The 7397-nt window shown below is 44.1% G+C and overlaps 1 protein-coding gene across 2 annotated transcripts in view; it reads right to left on the bottom strand.

Moving 5' to 3' along the window:
• Positions 1–1462, bottom strand: part of TEX10 (testis expressed 10) — a 56542-nt gene extending 55080 nt beyond the window's left edge. Inside the window, exon 1 of one of the 2 annotated variants that reach the window (XM_007461639.1) lies at positions 1257–1462. The gene's annotated coding sequence lies outside the window, so the exon portion shown is untranslated. Of the gene's footprint in view, positions 1–912; positions 1068–1256 lie in introns of those variants that run through there. The other variant, XM_007461640.1, reaches the window with a different exon arrangement.
• Between the last annotated feature and the right edge of the window lie 5935 nt (positions 1463–7397).

Here is a 7397-nt window from a genome sequence, read left to right as displayed (position 1 = left end):
CCCTACAATTTTATTACTAGCTAGTACCAGAGATGAAAATAAATGGAACAAGACATTCAGAAAAATCGATGAATTAACCCTCCACCTCCCAATTCTCTGTGCTATCTTTAGCCACTATCTGACCAGTGTCCAACATACAGTCTACTGTCAAGCTTATGCCATATTACCCACCACTTTGTATTAATCACTCTACCGTTTCCGTTAGAAAAAGTGGGCTTATCGCCCCTTCGTGACTTTTCAAGCTAGTAAGATTATTTTCATGGTACACAGTGAACATCTTTATACTAGGAACTAAAAGTTCTACAGCAACTTACCTTATTTTCGCTTAAAAATAAGATTTTTCATAGTACAGCAAATCAAACAGTCCGACTAAACCACTTTTATAGTAGCTAGTATCGAATAAGAAGGGAGGAGGTCCAGCCTCAGAGGCTGAGCTCTCACATCACTGGACCAGGTGAGCCTCAAAAGCTTTAAAGCTGAATTTCATAAACTCCAGCTGCAGGCCTTCTAATTTCAACAAAAGGGAGATTCTAGCCTATCAGGATTTCGACCGAACCGAATCCCAGCTAGTTTGTCTGCCACCTCATTACCTTCCCCTGATTTCCAACTTCTTTCCCCTGCCAAAAAAAGAATCAAGAAAGCACACTGTACTCGGCCTTTGGTACTTTCCTCTCCAACCCTTTACGCTCGCGAGTTGCTCCAAACTCTACCTAGGGGGCCAATCGGAGGCACCGGACTTCCCAAAAAACAAATACCACAGACTGGGGCGACTCGAGAGGACCGATGGACGGAACCGGCTTCATACAGAGCGCTTAACCGCCCACACCTGGGCGGCGAGAGGGCCGATTAGGAGACGGCTGCGCATCCCCACCCCCAGACTTTGGTCCCGCAACCCAGAAGTGAACACCCCGCGGTTTTAAGAAACTATCTTTCCTGCTCCTTCCGGAGACGGCGGTCAGGACCACAGTCGGGGAAGCGGGGCCCAGTCAACATACCCCGGCCTAAAAGTCTCCGAGACCCGAAACCGCGCGAACCCGCCCCGCCCAGTCACTTGAGGCGCTTCAAAAGCCCGCGGGGCGCCCCGCACCCGCACAGCCCCTCTCCGCACCGAGGCCCGGCTCTGCAGGGGCGCAGACTGGCCCCAGCCGGCCCTGCCCGCCTGGGCCGCGGACCGGGGGGCGACGGCCCCACGAGCCGTTCCGCTCGCCGTCCCGCGCCCCGGAGAGGGCCCGGCCAGACAGGCGGCGGCAGCTCACCTGAGGGCCCGGCCGGGACCGGGACACGGAGGCAGGTGGAGAGAGCGTCCGAGGAGAAGCCCACGGGGCGACGGCGTGCGCCACCGACCTCAGGCTCTCGGTCCCGGAGCGTGTTTTCAAATCTCCTCGTCTTCACGCGGCCGCGTCTCCTTCCGCCGCCCGGAAACCAGGGCCCCTCCCCCGCCGCGCCGCGCTCACGTGACCGCGGCCCGCAGCCGCGCGCAGCCGGGGAGGCGGGAGCGGGAGCGGTAGGCCCGGCCCCCGGAGGGGGGGGCCGGCGCCGGAAGCCCCCTGCGCTCCGGGAAGCCAGGAGAGGAGAGCGCCCGGTCCAAGGACAAAGCTTGGATCCACGTCCAGCCCTGAGCTTCCCGGGCGGCATGCGTTGCTGGGGTTGTCGCCCTGGTTACAGCTAGTTGGGAGCATGTCTTTTCTCTCCTCGCTAGACCGCTGTTATTCAGACTTGGAGACATTTGAAGAAGAGTATAAATTGAACTGAATTGAGAAAGAGAAAAGTTTAGGACTGCAAGGACCTTAGAATTCCTGGGAACTTTAACCTGGATGGAGCAATTAAGAATTAGTTGACGACAGAGGGCAAAATACACGTAGTAGCTGGAGCCAGAAAGTCTTAGGTGAGGATTTTCCCTAATATTTCAGTTTCTCAGCACTGAGGTTCCTGCTACTGAAATCAAGTAGGCCCAGGGAAGCTAGAGAGAAATTTAAATGCCTAGAAAGGGGATGAGAAAGCAAAGAGAATGCGTCTTTGGAAGATAGCCTTGTCAAAGACTGGCAGGTGGCATGCAGGGAAGAGCCCCAGGTATGGATTTTAGAACTTGATTCAAATTTGTTTCTGTAGTTTACCAGATTATAAGACTCAGTAAAGCTGACAAGGAATGAGCCTCAGTTTGCTGGGTAGGGATTCAGAGCAAGGATGTCTGAGGTGAGGAGAGACCCAAGCACTGGGACTAAGATCATGCATATTCTATGATCAGAGACAAAGAGGCAGTCCCAGGCACCCTGGCAATACAGCCATACTACCACAATCTGCCTGTTTTTTGTTTTTGTTTTTTTTTGCGGTATGTGGGCCTCTCACTGTTGTGGCCTCTCCCGTTGCGGAGCACAGGCTCCGGACGCGCAGGCTCAACAGCCATGGCTCACGGGCCCAGCCGCTCCGCGGCATGTGGGATCTTCCCGGACCGGGGCACAAACCCGTGTCCCCTGCATCAGCAGGTGGACTCTCAACCACTGCGCCACCAGGGAAGCCCTGCCTGTTTTTTTAATAAATTTATTTATTTACTTTCTGTGTTGGATCTTTGTTGCTGCGCGAGGGCTTTCTCTAATTGCGGGGGCGAGCAGGGGCTACTCTCTGTTGCGGTGCCTTGTCTTCTGGAGCACAGGCTCTAGAGCGCAGGATCAGTCGTGATGCACGGGCTTCGTTGCTCCGCGGCATGTGGGATCTTCCCAGACCAGGGATCGAACCTGTGTCCCTTGCATTGGCAGGCAGATTCTTAACCACTGCGCCATCAGGGAATGCCCCACGACCTGCCTTGATTCCAACATAAACATATGTATTTGGTAGTCATCAGCATTATGTGGCATTATATGTTACTAAAAGTTATGAGACCAAATCAGAAGAGGAAAGGTTGACTGCCAGCCAGACATGTCCTCTGAACTCCAGACTCATATCTGACAGCTTTCTCAACATTTTCTTTGGACATCTGCTCTACATCTCAAGGTCAATGTGTCCAAAATGGAATTCCTGATTTTCCCCCCGAAATCTAATCTTCCTACAGCTTCATCTCAAATGGCAACTCCATCCTTCCAGTTACTGAAGCCAAGACCTTTGGAGTTTGGGCCTGGCTTCTTTCCTTCCTTCACATCTCACATCTAAGCCATCAGGAGAGTCTGTTGACTCTATCTTCAAACACATCCTGACTTTCACCACTTAACACACCTCCCTTGCTACCATGATATTAGAAGCCATCCCATGATAACTGTAAAAAGCCTCTGAACAGGTCTCCCTGCTTCCACCACTGCAGTCTAGTGTCTTCGCCCTACAGTCTAATCCTAGCAGGGCAGTTGTGTGATTATTTAAAAATCTAAATCAGATCTTTTTCTCAAAACCTCCCAATAGCTCCCCATTTCTTTTGGAGTAAAAACCAGAGTCATTGATGGCCTCAAACTGTACCATGTTCTGACACATCCTCTTAACCTCTGGGCATTCCTCCTACCACTCTCTCCTTTTTTGCTCTGCTCCAACCACTCTTGCTTCTTTGCCTGTGGCAAATTGGGCCTGGTAATAATGCAGCTGACAGAAATGTGGCCTGGCTAAAGAAAGCAGGTCTTCAGCAATAGCCAGCTGTTGCCATGAGGGAATGCATATCTCATTTTCAAGAAAAAATCAGAAATCCAGAAGTGTTTATAAGAAACCTGATCTTTAAATACTGGTAAGCAAGTACATCTTTTTCCTGTTTTAAAACACTGGGTGGGCCAAACGAAATACTTACAAGCAGGTTGCCAGTTTACAACCTCTGGTTTAAATCATGAAAATTATGTACATAAAAATAGATTTCCAACTCCAAGGGATGAACACAATAATTACAAGAATTGTCTGCTTAGCTGAGCCAGAATAGACCTTTGATAAATAACAAGCATATAACTAATCAAGGGTCCTTGACCCATGCCAGAAAAACATGTACAGTGAACATGCATTCCAGAATCTGTAGGATATTCCACCTCCAAAACTCTGTCCAGTTGGCCACATAAACCTATCAGTTTCCTCAGGCTACTATAACAAAGTATCACAAACTAGGTGACTTAAACAAAAGAAATTTATTGGCTCTCTGTTTTGGAGACCAGAAGTCTGAAATCAAGGTGTTGGCAGGGTTGATTCCTTCTGAGAGCTCTGAGGAAAAATCTGGTCCATGCCTCTCTCCAAGCTTCTGGTAGCCTTAGATGTTCCTTGGCTTGTAGATGGCATTCTCTCTGTCTTCACATTGTCTGCCTTTTGTGTGTGTCTGTGTCCAAATTTCCTCTTTTTATAAGGACACCAGTCATTTAGGGCCCACCCTAATGATCTCATTTTAACTTGACTACCTCTGTAAAGACCCTATTTCCAAATAAGGTCACCTTCTGAGGTACTAGTGGTTAGGACTTCAACATATCTTTTCAGGACACAATTCAACCCATAACAGTCACCAAGATCTATGTCCCGGGAATTCTCTGGTGGTCCAGTGGTTAGGATTCCACACTTTAACTGCAGGGGGCACAGGTTTGATCCCTGGTCGGGGAACAAAAATTCCACAAGCTGTGTGGGGTGCCCAAAACAAAAACAGATATTTGTCTAGAAATGTCCATATTTCACCATTTGAACATCCTCTGTTTTTTTGTCTATGCTGAGAAGCATCACAAAATTCTAACTTAAGTAACTTATTACCACACCGTCTACTTAAACTTTGCAGCTTCTCTGTTCTTTATACTGGGCTTCCAGTTAATATTTGCTTTGGAAATAGGATACCACTGCTAAAAAAAAAAAAAAAAAAAAAAAATTGAAACCTCTGTTAATCTAATAAACTTGATTTTATAATGTCAAGACAAATAATAAAAGCATAAACATATTAAACTGGCTTTTACATTTCAGAGCTACTACTGACACGGAAAGCAGAGACTCTTTGAAGAAAGGTAAAAAGATGAGTTCAAATTTGGCACTATAACCAGGGACAAGAATTCAAAGTGCATTCTCCAGAAATCTCTTGCATTCTTCCTATATACTAACAAAGAAAGATCAGGAAGAGAAATTAAGGAAACAATCCCATTAACCATCGCAACAAAAAGAGATGGTTAATAGGAATAAACCTACCTAAGGAATAAACCTACCTAAGGAGGTAAAAGACCTGTCCTCAGAAAACTATAAAACGCTGATGAAAGAAATCAAAGATAACAGAAACAGATGGAGAGATATACCATGCTCCTGGATTGGAAGAATCAATATTGTGAAAATGACTATACTACCCAAAGCAATCTACAGGTTCAATGCAATCCCTGTCAAATTACCAATGGCATTATTCACAGAATTAGAACAAAAAATTTCATAATTTGTATGGAAACACAAAAGACCCCAAATAGCTAAAGCAATCTTGAGAAAGAAAAACGGAGCTGCAGGAATCAGGCTCCCTGACTTCAGACTATACTACAAAGCTACACTAATCAAGACAGTATGGTACTGGCACAAAAACAGAAATACAGATCAATGGACCAGGATAGAAAGCCCAGAGATAAACCCATGCACATATAGTCACCTTATCTTTGATGAAGGGGTCAAGAATATACAATGGAGAAAAGACAGCACCTTCAATAAGTGGTGCTGGAAAAACTGGATAGATACATGTAAAAGAATGAAATTAGAACACACTCTAACACCATACACAAAAATAAACTCAAAATGGATTAAAGACCTAAATGTAAGGCCAGACACTGTAAAACTCTTTTAGAGTAAAACATAGGCAGAACACTCTATGACATAAATCACAGCAAGATCCTCTTTGATCCACCTCCTAGAGTAAGGGAAATAAAAACAAAAATAAACAAACGAGACCTAATGAAACTTAAAAGGTTTTGCACAACAAAGGATACCATAAACAAGATGAAAAGACAACCCTCAGAATGGGAGAAAATATTTGCAAATGAAGCAACTGACAAAGGAGTAATCTCCAAAATATACAAGCAGCTCATGCAGCTCAATATCACAAAAACAAACAACCCAATCCAAAAATGGGCAGAAGACCTAAATAGACGTTTCTCCAAAGAAGATTTACAGGTTGCCAACAAACACATGAAAGGATGCTCAACATCACTAATCATTAGAGAAATGCAAATCAAAACCACAATGAGGTATCACCTCACACCAGTCAGAATGGCCATCATCAAAAAATCTAGAAACAATAAATGCTGGAAAGGGTGTGGAGAAAAGGGAACTCTCCTGCACTGTTGGTGGGAATGTAAACTGATAAAAAAAAAAAAAAAAAAAAAAAAAATTGAAACCTCTGTTAATCTAATAAACTTGATTTTATAATGTCAAGACAAATAATAAAAGCATAAACATATTAAACTGGCTTTTACATTTCAGAGCTACTACTGACACGGAAAGCAGAGACTCTTTGAAGAAAGGTAAAAAGATGAGTTCAAATTTGGCACTATAACCAGGGACAAGAATTCAAAGTGCATTCTCCAGAAATCTCTTGCATTCTTCCTATATACTAACAAAGAAAGATCAGGAAGAGAAATTAAGGAAACAATCCCATTAACCATCGCAACAAAAAGAGATGGTTAATAGGAATAAACCTACCTAAGGAATAAACCTACCTAAGGAGGTAAAAGACCTGTCCTCAGAAAACTATAAAACGCTGATGAAAGAAATCAAAGATAACAGAAACAGATGGAGAGATATACCATGCTCCTGGATTGGAAGAATCAATATTGTGAAAATGACTATACTACCCAAAGCAATCTACAGGTTCAATGCAATCCCTGTCAAATTACCAATGGCATTATTCACAGAATTAGAACAAAAAATTTCATAATTTGTATGGAAACACAAAAGACCCCAAATAGCTAAAGCAATCTTGAGAAAGAAAAACGGAGCTGCAGGAATCAGGCTCCCTGACTTCAGACTATACTACAAAGCTACACTAATCAAGACAGTATGGTACTGGCACAAAAACAGAAATACAGATCAATGGACCAGGATAGAAAGCCCAGAGATAAACCCATGCACATATAGTCACCTTATCTTTGATGAAGGGGTCAAGAATATACAATGGAGAAAAGACAGCACCTTCAATAAGTGGTGCTGGAAAAACTGGATAGATACATGTAAAAGAATGAAATTAGAACACACTCTAACACCATACACAAAAATAAACTCAAAATGGATTAAAGACCTAAATGTAAGGCCAGACACTGTAAAACTCTTTTAGAGTAAAACATAGGCAGAACACTCTATGACATAAATCACAGCAAGATCCTCTTTGATCCACCTCCTAGAGTAAGGGAAATAAAAACAAAAATAAACAAACGAGACCTAATGAAACTTAAAAGGTTTTGCACAACAAAGGATACCATAAACAAGATGAAAAGACAACCCTC

The sequence above is a fragment of the Lipotes vexillifer genome, unplaced genomic scaffold (assembly GCF_000442215.2).
Source record: "Lipotes vexillifer unplaced genomic scaffold, Lipotes_vexillifer_v1.1 scaffold809, whole genome shotgun sequence".
NCBI lineage: Eukaryota > Metazoa > Chordata > Mammalia > Artiodactyla > Lipotidae > Lipotes > Lipotes vexillifer.
The sequence above is the reverse complement of the archived record's forward strand: the minus strand, read 5'-3'. Positions and strand labels throughout refer to the sequence as shown.